General features: G+C 39.0%; 1 long non-coding RNA gene across 1 annotated transcript in view; it reads right to left on the minus strand.

Annotated features, from left to right (window-relative positions):
- Positions 1 to 17,905, minus strand: part of LOC122136634 — a 53,774-nt gene that overhangs the window by 4,034 nt on the left and 31,835 nt on the right. Inside the window, exon 3 of the long non-coding RNA XR_006154279.1 lies at positions 11,535 to 11,589. This is a non-coding gene — a long non-coding RNA (uncharacterized LOC122136634). The remainder of the gene's footprint in view (positions 1 to 11,534; positions 11,590 to 17,905) is intronic.

The following is a 17,905-nucleotide window of genomic DNA, read 5'->3' on the forward strand; positions in this document are numbered from 1 at the left end:
TTGGTTTAACTTGACAAAAATATATTACCTAATGTAATCATAGTACTAATATTATTAAACTAAATATTATTAAAACATTTTTATTTTCCAGAGAAGTTATTTACCAGAAAACTGTAAATACACAACACAGAAAAGAAATATAGTAACTTAATTATTTATAAAATCTAATTTATCTTAATAAAGACATGCTATTGATTATTAAAATTTAATGAAACCATTGAAATGGAATCCAGAAAATTAAAGGAAAAAATAGATTCACAGGATTTGGTAAAAAAAATTAACTTTTGATTTAATTAAAATTAATTTCACAGGGTCTTAAAAAAGTAATTTAATTAGAATAAATTGCTGTTCAATTGTGAAAGTGTCATGGTTTCAGTTAATTAGACGTTTTATGATCAATATTTGTAATTTAACCATTAAAATTAAAGTGGAGAAAAAAAAACAATCCCGAAAAAAAAAAAAAGAGAAGGAGAGACTCTTTTATTCCATACACATAGAAGTAAAAAACCTAAAGGTGAAAATGATAATTTTCTAACTTTCATAACTGAATTGTCTTAATCAACTGATTATATTCAAAACCTGTAATACTCCAGAGCTATGCATAAATAAACACACACCCCTCAGCTGACTGCTGTACAACGAAACTAACACGACATACGTGTACATAAAGAATTAATAAAAGAACCAGAGCTTCTCCACCCTGCAAAACATCAACACACTAGCAGAACAGAGGCATATGGACGAGGGCCCGCTCCACAAAGGGTATGATTTCAATGATTTCATTTCTGATGGTCCAATAGCTCAAAATAAGGCTCCTGTGAAGAGACGCATAAACAAAAAGATGCAGTGCACAGAAAGCCAAAGTAAAACCTAGCTGCTGTTTTAAACAGCCAGTGTACTGCTGCGTCTTTTCCAGTCAAAGCCGTTCTGAGAGAAAGCACTGCAGAGGGTCAGTTAGTTCATTAACTCATGCTCAAACACATGGACATGTCAGATACACTACAGTGTAAATCAGATGTGATCCTGCTTCACACTAGCCACATTTAACCTCACAAACTCTTAGTTTAATCATTCATATAATCATTTAATCATATATTTTTTAAAAATTTGAACATATATCATTAAATAAATACCCTATGATCATTAGCGGCGACTTTGGTACAGACAAGCACTTGCAAGCACACAAAAATCTAGTGAAATAATCTAATAGCAGTTTTAATTCCCAGAAGCCAGCCATAAGCAACTGATTATTCAGATTTTGTGAGTAAACAGGATGTGATTTCCTGCCATATCTGATGTGGGGTTTTGTCCCAGAGCACCAGTTTAGAATATGAACGGTTTGGATTTCGTCAGACTTTAATAAAAGTACATGATTTCAACCACCAATCCGTCTGGCATCATGTGACATGTTTCCTGATTTCCGGCACTCAAATGCAAGTGTGTGTGTGGCTCAGCGAGTCTTTAGTGGCGGTGAATGTTTAAAGCATCTTCTCTCCTGCAGGCCGGTTGAACTCGATGTGGTGGAAGCGTGCTAATCACACACAGACACTGGAAACAAAACCACAGACCTGCGGGCGACTTCATTAAACCCACTCTGATTAACAACCAACAGAGAGAGACTCAGTCAGAGCCAGTGGCGCAAACACGATAACATCAGCTTGATCCAAATCACCTACAATTAACTTGCTTAACTAAGAACTAACTCAAAGTCCATTTTTTACTTTACATCATTAAAAACAAAGCTTGCACACAGCCGATGCAGACAGTAAAGCAAAGAGTTCCCAATACATTCTACTGAGTAAATGTGATTTAAGGTCAGGTTAAGTAATGACCGAAGTGTTCATTCCGGCAGCAGCCAGGCACACAGGCTCAGTAAAGGTCAGAGGGTCACGGGTCGGTCACAGAGACAGCTCAGCAGGTGACAGCGAGAGCGAGATATGTGAGCGGTCGTCTCTCTGATAAGACCCATGTCAATGACAGAGCGGCGGAAAGGAAAAGTGAGCCGGAGCCCCTCTGCCAGCCCTGTCCAACCTCAGCTGAAAGAAGCAACATCTAAGAGGTTTGTGAACAGAGCCACTGCTAAAGGCCTTTTTCTATCATAAAATGCTTATTACATGCTAAATACTCTGTTATGTACGGTTAAATATTTTAATGAAGGACACAGAATTTTCTTTGAGATCTCGTCATGAAAGCTAAGGTTAATTATTTTCACAATGGCTTTGATTGAGCAGGTGTTTTGTGTCAAAAACGTTGTCAGGAACGCCATATTGACCAATTAAGCATCCAACTATTTACTATAGAAATGCATTATAACTAGGGCTGTGCAATTAATTGCATGCGATTGTCATGCGCATCTCGTCAGTAAAGCCGGTCCTGTGATTAGTAGTAAATCACCATCACCTGCTTTCAGATTGAGTGGCATTCACTACACATAGCCGTAGTTCACTGACCTTTAGGCAATATCGCGTTCATAATCGCAGATGAATCGCATTCAATTTCAAACGCGATATCGCCTAGCTTGTCAGTGAACTATGGCTCTGTGTAGTGTATGCAGCTCAATTTGAAAGCAGGTGATGGTGATTTACTATTAAATCACGAGAGCAGCTTTACTGACGAGATGCGCATGACAATCAAATGTGATTAATTGCACAGCCCTAATTATAACAATAAAAAAGTTGACAAGTCGGTGCCAATAACCTAGTGGGCAGGGCGCTGACATATAACGCTGTTGCGTTACGGGCATCCCAGGTCAAGGACCTTTCCTGATCCCACCCCCCTCGGCCTCCCACTTAACTTCCTGTCTACTCTACACTATCACATTTTTGGCAAAATGCCAAAAATAAATCTTAAAAAATAAATAAATGACAAATGATATTGTTAATCAAGTGAGAGCAGAATTTATAGAGCCTGCCTATGGTCTTATAATGTTCTAACCTGCAACAAAACATTTTTACAATTTTTATCTCTGAATCATAAATCTTATACTACTAGTTTGGCCATGCAGTTTGTTCTGGACCAGAAAAGGCTAAGCCAGTAAAGCCCTCTCATCTGGAGTGTGTTTCCTGTTGGCTGGAAGTCGAACACCCCGCTGGTAATCTCTTACATGCTTCTATCGTTTTCAGATGACTGTACACTTGAACACAAACATTAAACAACATAGAAGAAAGAGAGCGATCTTTCAGACTGACAGACTACAGGAGAAGACAAGAGGACATGCCAAGTTCAAGCAAGTGGTCCGCAGAGATACGTGACCCCCTATCACACATGGAGTTTCCCCAAAGCCAGCACTTTCATTGTCATCAATAGCCACCCATTAAAGAGTTAGATGAACCTTTGCATCTTGATTGTTTGAATGCATTCATAGATATATTAGTTACGGTAAAACCAATAAATTACATTTAATAAAATTTGGGTCAGTTTCTCAATAGGGTTGCAAAAATGTGGAAAATTTCCAGTAAATTTCAGAAATATTCCAGAAATTTTGGAAACCTTCCAGGATTTTTTGGAATATTCCAGGGATTTTTGGAAATTTCACCCCTTTGCAACCCTATTTCTCACACAAAGTTATTATATGTCTCCAAATTTCAATATGAAGGTCAGCACTGATAGCCTCATGGTTAGTGTGTGGACATACAGTGCAACTGCACCCGCAACGTCCCGAGTTCAAATCCTGTCTCGAGGTCCTTTGCTGATCCTGCTCCCCTCTCTTTCCAATCTCGAATTTCTCCTATCTGCTGTCTACTGTCCTGTCCCAATGAAGGCATAAAAAGAACAAAAATATAACTTTCAATATGAAAAACTGATTTTAATATTGTTGACATTTATGATAATTTCAATGTGCTTTTTGGAGTCTGAATTATCATTTGCTTTCATTTGGCAAAGAACAGCTTGATCATGCTGCCGATTTTCTCCTTTTGTGTTCAACAGAAAACAAGGGTTTAGAACTGTTGCAGTTGCAGCCGAGATGTTGTCACTGAACTGTAAAAGACTAGGCTATATTATACAGGAAATATATTTCTGCCATACTTCAGATTGGGCCTTGGCGTGGTTACATATCATGGCCACAACCATCTTCCTTCACATAGATGTTGAAAACAAAAGGACATCTTGCACTGGACGCACAAGCCATGCCATGCTGTTTTACTGGGATCAGAAACAGCTTCTTCCATGGTGGGCTCCAATCCCACAAAACGCGAGCACATGGTTCCCATTGTGGTTTAAAGCAGACCAGGAGGGTTACGCTGTTGGTTCCTGGCCTCATGGTGTGAAGTGAATGCCTTCAGGTCCAGGGGAACACTGCTGATCAGAGCTGAGGTCCAGGGGAACGAGGTCAGGAGGGACAGTGGAGGCAGCAGACGTGCTCCTGTGTTGATGGAGTGGCCTGACACAAACAGTCGGAAGGTGAGGGGATATGAAACGGCGTTGAAATGCAGCGGATTTGGGTTTTCAGAGCCCACCTGACATGGCTGAGACACCAGAGAAGGGAATACCTTTGAAGAGGGTATTATGGAAACGGGAAAAAGTTAAAGATGACAGGAGGGCTGCTGAAGGACAGCGGGATGGTGGGAAATGAGAAGACCGTGTGTGTGTAAACACTTGTAAAATGGTTGGCTGTTTTCTTTGACAAACACACACACACAACAGCACAGTAGGTAAAGGGTTTAGTCACTCAGGCAGATGGTTCAGGGTTCTTCAGGACTGATTCTTGTGTTTTCGTGACAAAGAAGGCACAATGTTTGACTACCCGTGTCATATGGCAGCAACAATTACAGGGAAGGTTTTAAAAGTTCACAGAGTGGGGTCTCCTATAAGGACATGCACAGTGAAGCATATCTAGTCCCATTCAGTAAACCAATTAAATTCCCCCAGAACCCCAGAGAGACCAACTAACTGCGATGCATTCAGTGTCTAAGTGAGCTACGGAAATTTACCGACGTGAAATAAAATGTACACTTGGCATCTGAAGGGGGGCCATTTATCTACAATGTTGTGAAGGTTACGTTAGAAATGTAATAGGTTACAGATAACAAGTTACCCTATTTAAAATGTAATAAGTAGTGTAACTATTTCAATTATTAAATTTAACTGACTACAGTTGATTACTTTTAGATTACTTTTCTAAATCTCTCATGTTTTCAACTGTTAATCATTTTCAAACATGATACATGACAGGAAACACTGTCATGTAATTAACATTTTCATAGGTAACTGTAATTTAATTACACCTTTTTCTCAGTAACTGTAACAGACTACGGTTACATTTATTTTGTAATTAAATTACGTAGTTCCATTACTAGCTACTCCCCAACACTGTTTATCTAGAACATGTTATTTAAGGACAGATTCTAAAGCAAGCTGCATCATTACATGTCAATCATAAGGTTAACCTCAAGCCCAAATATTAGCCTAGACTTCAACACATAACTCACCCCAAGTTGTTTGTGCTACAGACATGCATGACACAAATATATGGCCTGTTGACAAGAAGTGCATTTGATAAAATGAGTGGAAAGGATTCCAGTGACTTAAATTGAAGATGGTACTAGAGCCATATATTAAAGAGACCTCGGGGTGGGCACTTTTGATCACCCAGAACACAATAGCAACATGCTAACACTCAAAACATCCTACTAACTGCATAGCAATGTCCTGGAAACCACATACAACACCATAGTATTATGGAGGCAAGTGTTATGGGTAATTGCTATTTACATTTTCTCCAGAAAATGCCAAAATCTTCCATGGACCTTACTCTTTCTTCTGGTGGAGATTACATTTTGAGATTAAAGGTCAAGCAGGAGGCAGCCCCGTTCTGACCTCCTGTTTCCAGAGGTCAAATAGGTCACTTGACCCCCACCAGCACTCGGTTATGTCTATTGTCCATTTCCGTTCATTACCGCCCGTTGCCCTTACTCTTTATCCCCTTTTTTGCAGAGTGTGATGTCATGTTTTCCCCTTTTGCTTAGATAGGAGAGAGTAGGAGGCAATGGCTTTAATTAAATGCCTCCTGAAGGGTTTCTGCTATTTTCCGTTCAAGAAGCGCTTACATAAAACTTGAGTCACTGAGTCCCAACACTCTTCCAACCACTGAACCGTGTGCTGAGAGGCTGGCCGGGCACCAGAAGCACCTCACGAGTGTCTTCGGCAGTCCTGTTAGCAATGCTGGATCAACAGTTTTCTTTCGACATTCATACTGATGATTACTGTATTCACATCTTCAAATCCCCCACACCAACACTCTGCTTCTTCAAATGAGGGTCAAGCAAAAGAGATGATTTGGCTTTAGTCCCAGTAAGGACTTAATCTGACCAAACGTCACCCATAAACAAGTGATTCAAAGGTCTGGTCTAGGCGGTACGAGATCCCCCCCCCCCAAACCCCGACAAAAAAATAAACCTTGGCCACACTTAGAGCATACATGTTTATCATTGCGAATGGAGTCAGCCACTCTTAGTCCTTGTCAGAAAAATAAACCTTGGCCACACTTAGAGCATATTGCTCCAAAACACTTAGCTTTCATAAACACTATTAGGCTTTATCCAGGTCTTGTCTACATGTCTGAGGACAGATCATAAAATCATGGAGTAGATACTCTGAATAAACACTGCGGGGCGAATTCTAAACTTTAAGCAACTAAACCCTATGTTTTATTTACAAACCACTCGTAGACCAATTTAACCAAGCACTTTGTGAAGTCATTAGGACTTCTTTCAATAGAATAAGCCAGGTTGATGAACATCAGCAACATGTGCCAGTCACGTGTACCATGGTGCTATTACTGCCAAAGGCAAGCTCTTAAGTCCAGTGTTATTTAAAATGGATGTTTGTGTACATTTTTTAGTAATTATGGAGAACGGCATTATAACAGAACACATTCTGTCAACTTTAGACATTCTGTTGACTATAAGTAACTTTGTAACTATGGCTGCGTTTACACTGGCACAAAAAAAAATCAGATTTTTTTGCTCACATCTAACACAGATCGGAATTTGTTGCACATGTGTTAACACAAAAATCTGCACGAGATCCAATTTTTCTGCATTCGATCTGGGACACTTCCAAATGTGGATTTTAATGGGATACATATCCGATATCAGGACATCCGACCTACGTCTAAACAAACATATCCTATTCCCCTCTGAACTCTTGAGCCAACACAATGCATTTTAATGAGGCGGGAACAATATGTAAGAAATTGCGCAACATTCAGGAGCTGGTTTTCACCCCGTCCCGTGAATTTTATAAATACAACAGCTTCGTTACTAAACATATATTATATTTCTCAGCAATGAGGTGATACTTCATTTCATTTCAGAATTCTACATCGAATGAGCTGTAGACAAAAAAAAAAAAAAAAAAAAATTTGCTTTATTTTCCGGCCTTTGTCCATTTAGTCAGATTTCGTGCTGCAAAACATTCATGACAGCTTAAAAAATCTGGCCAAAAATTCTGTGCATTAAGACATGTCAAATAATTCTCAGAGTATTGGCAGACTGTTAGGTTTACAGTTAAGGCTAGCAGAATAAGTTGAGATGTAGTTGCAAAGTTATGTATAGTTAGTAGAATGTCTAAAGGGGGCCATCAAAAAAAAAAAAAAAAAAAAAAAATGTGTTTAAACTTTGTTTAAATCTAATTTCGTAGACACATTTGGTATATCGAGCATTGAGCTAATGCAGACAGCATGTATGAACAAACCACGCTATCAGCAGGTGCAAGTGATTGTTAGTGAATTCCATGCTGTCTGTTTGGACCTCTTCGCCATGGGGTTTATAAAAGGGCGATAAAGTGTCCCAATGATCAAGCAATTAAAAGGGTGCATCTTCACAAAGCCACACAGATCAAAAGAAAACTTCTGCTCAACATGGGATAACGTGATTTCTATAGAAAGACCAACGCAGCAACATTCTTCTGAGACTTTGCGCATCGGGTGTCCCCATGTCCAACAAAAATGTTTGGACTGACAAGGCTTAAGTGATGTCTCAAACAGCTGAGGGGGTCTGGATATGTGCGAGCGGGCAAGCCGAGAGCCGGCTAAAGCTAATCCATCCTTTCTCTTCTGCTGAGTTTTCCTAGGGTGTGTAAAAGCTGAGGCTGACACTTTTTCCTCTGGTTGCCCTTATGCCTGTCTTTGAGAAGGGACAATACCCGACCAGCTGAGCTTTGAGTGCAACTCGGTCCCGTGGAAGTCTAGGTGCAGACAAAGGCCACGTGTGGAGAGGACGAGAAACTGGAGCCATTGGCCATGAGGAGTTGTTTTAATGCGAGCTGACTGTCTGTACCTCCTCCTCCTCCTATATGTCCTTCTTAATCCTCAACTTCATGAAAGCCCCACACGCCAGAGCCGACTGCCAAAACCTCAGCCAACCTTTGTAGGGAACAAAAAAGCAAAAGTTGCCGAGGTCGCAGCAGGCATGGACCACCTGCTCGCAGAACTCAATTGCACTCGGCAACAGTGAAAGAAAGTAAGTTGCGGTCGTTCTTATGATCTTGCCGTACAAAGGAACAAATTGCGTTCCTCTGGCCTGTCCTCCGCGGGTCAGGAATCAGGGTGAGAGCCTGTGATTGGCGCTCTCAGGAAGTCTATTTGTTTGGCGAGCATGCCTGTAGCCAGAGTTCCATTCATATCTCCTTTCATCTCCTGCTTTTCTATTCTTCTGGTGTGCATTTGTTGAGGCACTTCTCTCCAAATTGAATGTTATTATTCCAAACAGTCCCGATGGTACCGTCTTATCTTTTATTTATTGTTGAGTGGCAGAGGCCGGTGCGTGGGCGAGAGCATCTGCTGTCCTTCTGTAGCCTAGATTAAAGGGATGGACCGAGTCGGAAAGCGACAAAGTGCTTCATCATCATCATCATCTTAATTGCAAGGCTGAAATTCTGATCATTGCTAGCTTTAATCTACAGGCTCATGTAAACAACGACCGATAGGAAGGCTTCTGGAGAACATATATGACCATTAGTGAGGGGCCCATTCACAGACCAGCATTAGATGAACATTGAGTCGGGTGTAAAGCGTGTTACCTGATGTAAAAGCTCATCCATAATGAAGCATGCATGAGTAATGAGAGTCTGCCTATACAATGCTACATTCATCATGTGTCAGAGTGCTGGTGTAGATAGCTGGAAGCTAGTTCATGCAGGTGTGACTGTGTGGTGGTTAAGCAGAACTGCACTATGATGCATGTGCTGGAGGATTACAGTCTCGCCGGCCCGGGACGACCACCCAACATGATACTGTAATACTGTACTCCTCCCATGTAAAATATAAATGCATATACATTTTACTTTGACTTGTGCAATCAGGGTGACAAGTTAAAAGTCAAAAATAAGCAAGCGGAGACTTTTGATGGCTGAACTGTGACTAAGAATAAAAACCAACAGAACTGTTGATTAGAAAGATGTAAACAGAGGTAAAAAACGCAAAATGAATCCATTTCAATGGTGCAGTTTTATAGCTGGTATGTCTGGTCACTAGATGTCAAGTAGCACCATTCAGCTGCTAATTCCTGATCTCCTCTCTCAAAGCCTGCCAGCATACTGAAAACCTAAATAATCTTTTAAAACCATTCTTTTTTCTTTTAAAGCTTAAAGGGATAGTTCAGCCAAAAATGAATGAATTTTGTCATTTATTCACCCATATGTTGTTCCACAGCCATAAGACTTTCGTTCACCTTAGAACCACAATATAAGACATTTGTAACAAAATCGGACAGATTTCTGTTTTTCCACTGAGAAGTCCAGGCAACCAAAACTTTGATGCTTCAAAACATTCATAAAGCGATCGTAAAATAAATCCTTATGTAGTTTTCTGAAGAAACACAATCACTTTTTTATGATAAACAGGTTTCATTTAGGCTTTTATTCACATAAAAACTTTGATCAACAGACATACAAAGGCCTCATTCAAAATATTAAATGGAAGCTCAAATGAGCTGCTTGATTTTTAGTTTTTTTTTTTTTTTGGACTTTCTGTGTAGGGACAGAAATCTCCAGGTTTCATTAAAAATATCCTTGTTTGGGTTTGAAGATGAACAAAGGTCTGATTGGTTTGGAACCACATGAGGATGAGTGAATAATGACAGAATTGTCTCTTTTTTGGGGGTGAACTAAAGCTTTAATACCGGTTAATATCTTGCACCATCAAAAAAAAAAAAACTTTTCAGAATAGGAAATAAAACAAATATTGGGCTATTGAGCTAGAATGAATGATACAGATTTGTTGAGATTGGAAGACTGGTGGAAATGAAATGCCATCAATCGTTATTTCCTATACAACATACACCATTCCCTTTTCCAAACATTTTATCTTTAACAAAGCATGTGTTTTATTGGCTGTGATATAACTGCGATTGTATGAAAGTTGTGAGAGGTTGGCATGAGTTTTGAGGGGAACAAGCTGTTTGCCCATCTTTTTATAATGTTTCCCAACTTGCTTCTTGAATTTGTTTTTCTCAGAAATGCATCACATTAAGGCAGTGCAATCACAGAGTCACAAATGCTGTACCAATTCCAAGTAACTGTCAGATTTATTTTTATTTATTTTTTTTACTTTATTTATGAGTTTAGGACTACATTACAAAGAAGAAAACAAAGCAACGCAAAACACAAGATCAACGTAATAATACAATACATAAATAATAAAAAATTTAAATAAATAAAAATGTGGCTCAAAACGGCATTTTAAAACGAAAATGATCCTCGTCTACACCCCTGAGTTTTCAAACTAAAACGGGGACGGCAGCATTTTCAAAAGTCTCCGTTTTAGAGGGTCGAAAATGCCGGAGTAGTGTAAACGATAGGCGTAACTGTAGCAAAAGTTATGCGCCTTAAAACGAAAACACACTTGTGTAAACAGGGACTATTTCCGTCAATGAAACATGTCCCCTGACATATTGCTTGAAAGGGCCCCAAGCTTTATTAAACTAGTTAGCTTAGCCTCTTGGAAAATGTTTGATTTTCTCCAACTTCACAAAAGAAGAGGACATCACAAATCCATTGTAACTGTCAGATATCTAGCTGTTGTGACAGCGCCTACTAACAGTTATCCTAGCACATGGTAGGATGTTTGATAAAGCTCCTTTCATCTGTGTCTCATAGTAATTAGCCTGTGGAAGTATTACAACACAGCAGTATGAACTTTATCAGGTATACTTCAGATTTTACAAAGCTATATATGATTATCCAATCATACTGTACCATCTCCCTCAAAAAACACTCCTTCAAAAAACAACAACTGTCAACTGTCCGATTACCTTATTAATAAACTATTGTGAATCAGGCTAAATGGTTAATGGTGTTCTGGTAGCCAAAGGAAATGCAGCAGTGGAGTTTGTGATCATGATCAGAACCACACTCCCACGGTTTACTGATCCCAAGAACCATCACAACAAAATTACATTAGCATGGGTTGAGGGATCTCCAAGGAGTCAGCAAGAGCCGGTCTCTTCTGACTGAGTTTGGAGGAGCACACTGTGTTCACACAGACCTGATCAAACAACACATTATGCTACAGAAACCAGATAAAAAATTCTCACCGTGAAAATCTGTGTGAAGCATCACATCTGACATCCCGGAGTCCACCTCGCCCGGCTTCAAAGGAAAGAAGAAAGAGAAATACAGTGTTAGGTCCTTTAATTGACAACACTGAACCAATCTCTGTAGCACATTTACATACTGAAATGAACCGAGTAGTGGTCAAACAGTGGACATTTTTATGACTAATAACCAATGTGCCAACAAGAAATCAGGATAGCTGATTACTGACATCATATATATGCAATAATGGGCTAAAACGATTAGATAACAACTGAGAACAAAACACAAAAACAAAAAAACTATACAAAAAACAAAAAATCATTTACAAAACATTAATAAAATATAAATACACTATAAAGTTACCAGACAGTTGCCGGTAAATTACATGGTTTAAACTCAGATGTAAAATGGACAGTGTGCCCCTCACCAATGACGGCAGTTCAAATCAAACCATCTGAGAAGGCAACCGCCTCATGCAACTTCAAATGACGTTTAAGCTATTGGAAAATGTACCATCAGAGGTTTAACTTGGATGTCTGTACATGTGGTGACATGTACAATAAATGGATATTCCCGGATGAATAAACTTCATTATTATAAAGCCTCATGTTATGTATGAGCAATAGGAGTGTGCTCACTTTCTCAACTGTGTTTGGGTACTTGTGGTCTACAACATGTCTTTGGCTTAAGGCTTTATTAGGGTTATGTAACACACCAGCACTGATCAGTATCTGCAACAGCTTCCCAAAAACTGTGCTGTCACACTCACTGTAATGGCATAACCAAAATACCACCATTGAAGGCCCCTACTGACCATTGAAACCCATCCTAACTGACATCCAACAACAGGCAAGCTCAGACTGAGAGAGATGAACTGTAATCTGGACAGAAGTGGGGTATCTTGCGTCCAGTGTGTGTCATTCAGGGATTTGGGGAGTAACTCGCAGCTCAAGCCAGAGTCTATTTCTAGAAGATTTCCTAAAATAAAGTCCTGAGCTCCCAATCTGCAGCAGAGAGCAAACCCTCTTCCTTCAGCCAGCAGCATGAAGTCAGCGGTGCCGTCACGTCACTGCTGATGAAACACAGATCCGTAAAGAAGGTCAACAGACCTCCAGAGAGAACCGCTGCAACGGCTTCATTTGACCGGCAAACCTGATACAAGTTAACGCAAGACAGCAAAACCAAGATGGTTTAAAACCAAGATGGTTTAATAGCACGTTTATTAAGGGTTCAACCAAAAATCGTGTGCTCATCTTTATGTTGTTCCAAACCTACATAACTTTCTTTTTTCCACAAAATGAGTAGAGTGACCAAGAGCTGCCAATTTACAAAAACATCACAACTGAGGTATTACGAAAGTGGTCCATAAGACCGTCTTCTAAAGTCAAACAATAACTTTGTCTAAGAAACAGACTAAAAAATATGCCATTCACTGAAATGCTTCCCCTCTACACAAGAGCTGCGCAAACATTCTGCTAAAAGTCACCTTGTGTGTTCCACCAAAAAGTTTTGACTGTTACAGAAAGTTCTGCAGGGCTGCTCCTGTGTACTTCTGTATTTCTGTCGTTTCATAAGCCCAACAAAGACTTTGTATTTTCATTCAGCTGGTCTGCAATGAAAATCGGGCTTTGAAGCGTCTATGTCCAGTATGAAGGGCACTGCCACTGACGTAAGAACAAGTGAACATCACTTCACAGGAAATGGAAAGGGAAATTTACCCACAAGCCATATTCTCAGTTCTCCTTTAAGTTTGGCTAAAATAAACAAGGTGAAAATGAGGCAATGCTCAGGTATTTTGCAGTAGGGCATGCAATTGGAACGCGCATTTCGTCAGTAAAGCGGGTTCCCTGATTACCTGAAGGCGATTCATCTGCGATAATGAACGCAATATTGCATAGCTTGTCAGTGAACTACGGCTCTGACTATTAAATGCTGCTCCATTTGAAAGCAGGTGATGGCAATTTAGCGGTAATCAGGGAACCGGCTTTACTGACGAAATGCGTGTGACAATCGCATGCGATATATCGCCCAGCCCTATTTTGCAGCTGTTTTCAGTAGGCTAAAAATGTTTTTGTTGACACACAGCCTTAATTTTTTTGCAATGACCAATTACTTTAGTTAAATTAAAAAAATTAAAAATAAATTCATTTGTTTGAATTTGTTTGCTCAAGTATATAGTGTCATCACATCTCAAACTTCTCTAATCTTCTACATTGCTGTTTATGGATCAGTTTGGATGTGACTATCTGCTTTAGTGGATACCTGTGTGGAAACAGTCATTGTATTTGCATTACCTTGTGGTGCTGCAAATGCACACTGCAAACAGAAATCAGACACCGCAACTTTAAAACAATCAAATGTCAGGAACTCATCGAACTCTTTCACAAGACCAGAACAGATGATCTGAGCTGCTACCCACAATTACTTCATAGCGCCATAGTCTTACTGTCTGTCAGCAACACCCTCATTTTACTTTCTCCTTATGGAGATGAATTTGAGTCCATGGATCATAACTGAGAGCGATCTGTTATCAAACACTCGCTGTACGTCAGCCGCTTATGGAGCCGCCAGAACTGCTGCTTGACACCAATTAGTCACGATGAGTGACATGGAAATGTTTTCTGAGAAATCGTACGCAGGTCGACAGGAGAGCTGCCAAAGAGCGACTGCACATTCAGGTATGGCGAGTTGATGTAGCATGCTTGATATTTGATACGGATGAGAATGCCAAATGTGTTTACCGTCTGTCATTTCAAGCGTCTGTGCTGACGTGCACATAATTGAATCTGCACTAGGGGTGTGCGATATACATCGTCTGCGATAACATTGTAATTGTTGTTTTAACGATGTGTGATTTGACATTATTGAGTATTTTGCATAAACCATTCAAAACACATCTACAGAGCGCATGCATACTTTATGTGAAGTCTAGACTAGTGCATTTAGAGTGCGCTCTTTCGCTGCATGATTCAGTCTATTAAAATACATTTAGAACGGTCACAAAATTCAAGATATGGGGGCAGAAAATTTATTTATTTATACCAGGGATAGGCAACTCCGGTCCTGGAGGGCCACTGTCCTGCAGAGTTTAGCTCCAACCCTAACAACACACCTGAACAAGGCAATCAGTGTTTTCGGGATTACTAGATAGATACAGGCAGGTGAGTTTTTATGAGGGCTGAAGCTAAACTCTGCAGGATAGTGGCCCTCCAGGACCGGAGTTGCCTATCCCTGATTTATACCATTTCATATAGTTAACCAATTCCACACGAAGAGTGCAGTTTTTTCTCCCAAAATTACCATAATTACAAATGTGATATTGTTTTGTAGAACAGTTCAATGAACAAGAATTAATTAAGAGACTTACATTTTAGACACCATATTTCCTGTTTTTGCGCTATTTCGACAACAAAAATAATTCCAAACATAGCCACAGCACTGTTTTGCATCTCTGAGCGACATGACGGTGTTTCATTTCTGAATGATTTAACCATTTCAATTATTTAATCGCAATGACTCACTTATTAACAGTGACTTGCTGCCACCTACTGGCGGTTTTAATTTCACATTTAAAGTACCTTTTAATTATTTAAATAATTTCAAATAACAGTATTCAACATTTTATGTTTAATATATCAAAACATTATTTATGCATTTGTAACTGCAGGTTAATTGCATTCATGTCCTGCATTAAACAGCGTGTAAATACATCTAAATGCCCCTTCAGATGTAATTTCTGTGTTTCCTCTGCATTGCAAAGATGAATTTTGTTGATAATGATTTCATTTGGTTGGTAAAAGCCCAAATGTCTTAATATTTTAATTCACTGATTAAATGTAGGAATTTGGCTCAAAAGATAATGGACACTTTTTAAAAAAAAAAAACGGCTTTATAAAGGTAAAAATGTCCATAAAATGTAAAAATCGATTTAAACTTACTGGAAAAGATTAATTTCTATCACCACCACACAAAATATGAAGAATATGAAAAACTTTAGCAGCCTTTAATAAACCAGCACAATGTGCAAAATGTTGCCTACTTATCGTTAATGATAAAATCCCATAAAATACTGTACGACAGTAAAAACAGGACAGAGCACACTTGTGTTTACTCTGGTACAAGACTGATCTAGAACACAACAGCAGATCTCTAGACAGCATTCAATGACTGGATCGCACCTGTAAAGAAAGCCACCATCGGAATCGTGTCAGAGAGCATGCCATTGAGGGATGCTGGACATTTGCACAGGGATTTCACTCAGCCACATGGTGCCAAATTCATACAATGACACAAAATCACTGCTTTACACTTCTGATAGAGAAGGTCTTGAATACAAAACAATAAGGTCAAACGCTAGCTGTCTCACTAATAAATGCTTCATGTAACTAATTGGCATATACCAGTTCACAACATTGTTTATATGGCCTACAGCTGTTGAGTTTTACCTTTAAATCTGCTTCGTACCAGTATGACTCATTAGAAAATGTTGTTTCTTCTACATTTTGATGTCTTTATTTGGTAAAAACAGGACTGAGAAATTACAAACTGTATATTTATATTTTTTAGGAAATTAAATGAATTGAGAATGCATAGTAAGGCATGACACTCAGTTTAAATAAAATAAAATAATTTGGATTTTTAAAAAAATTAAATATTAAAAAAATCGTATGGTTAGATGAATAAGAAGTTTATGACATCCTTTTTCATTTTTAGTTATTCTTCTATAAATTTTGCAACCTATGTAGAGCAGGCTACAGAAGGTATAAAATATAGGTCACATTTTCTCACTATTAAAAACCATTAACTATGACTTTTGCCTCAAACTCCTAATTTGCTGCTAATTAATAGTTAGTAAGGTAGTTGCTAAGTGTAGGTATTGGGTAGGATTAGGGATGTAGAATATGGTCATGAAGAATATGTGCTTTATAAGTACTAATAAACAGCCAACTGGCATGCTAATAAACAACTATGCATGCTCCCTAAACTGTGTTATTTTAAGTATTATCAAAATATACAATATTGTACAAATGTATAATATCACATTATATAATGTATTATGTAATGTCACACTATATTTCCGATTTTGTAAATGTTATGTGCCTGAAATTGGATGCACTTAACTGAAATATTTTTCAGCAAACCATGTTTATGACTGCATGGGACCGCTACGTGTAGAAATGCACGTTGCGTGTTTCTGAAGCGCTGCCCTGTACAATTGTAACACAATGAGTGCGTTCTATTGACATGAACAATGTTGTCAGAACGCATCAGGTGATCAGATGATGATGCAACCCGACAGATAAAACTGTTAAACATATGCCCATCACCGATGGCAAAATGTCTGTGAGAAACCAGACTGTGTCAACACAGAGCGAGCCAAACCACAGAACAATCCGGTTCCACCTGAAGAAACGGTGACTTTCGCTAATGCGCGTGTGGGGGCCATGGAGGCAGACGTGGACGGTGGTCGGCGAGCAGGAGGCCCCTGTGCACCACGATCACGACCCATTGTTGGCAAGGAGGAACCAGAGGCTGCGTCTGGAACAGACACACTCGACCGCACCTTCCCGTTCCCAGGTGCCTTGCCACTCTCGCTTTCAGGCAGGACTGGACTGTCGCACGCCAAAAACAGACTCCTGAGAGTCCTAAAGTGATCCGGGCTTTATGTAGTAGTCTGAAGAGAGGATTTAAGCTGCTTGTGAGGTTGTACATAGCAGACAGATTGATTTGGTGGCCGTAGCATTAGTTTTAGGAGGAATTTTAATGGAAGTCTAAGGGATTTGGGTAATATTTGATCAGTCTGAAGGAGTATGCAGAGTTTGGTGGCTGTAGCTGAAGTTCTTGGATTTATCTTGGATTTTATTTAATAATTTTTACAATACCAGCACCATGGCTTTGTTAAGCCAACATAAAGATGCAGAAAAGCATTCAATCCAATGTGTTATCACTGCAGTTCTAAATAAATGTGACCCTGGAGCACAAAAGCAGTCATAAGTAGCACAGGTATATTTGTAGCAATAGACAACAATACATTGTATGGGTCAAAGTTATCCATTTTTCTTTTACGCCAAAAATCATTAGGATATTACATAAAGATCATGTTCCATGAAGATATTACGTAAATTTTCTACATACATCAAAACTTAATTTTTGATTAGTAATATGCATTGCTAAGAACTTCATTTGGACAATTTTAAAGGAGATTTTCTCAAGATTTAGATTTTCTTGCACCCTCAGATTCCAGATTTTCAAATAATTGTATCTTGACAAAATATTGTAAACCACATATCATCTGAAAGCTGAATAAATAAGCTTTCCACTGATGTATAAATCTCAATAAAAAAAAAAAAATAGACCAGTTTTGTGGTCC

Source organism: Cyprinus carpio, chromosome B3, assembly GCF_018340385.1.
Source record: "Cyprinus carpio isolate SPL01 chromosome B3, ASM1834038v1, whole genome shotgun sequence".
NCBI lineage: Eukaryota > Metazoa > Chordata > Actinopteri > Cypriniformes > Cyprinidae > Cyprinus > Cyprinus carpio.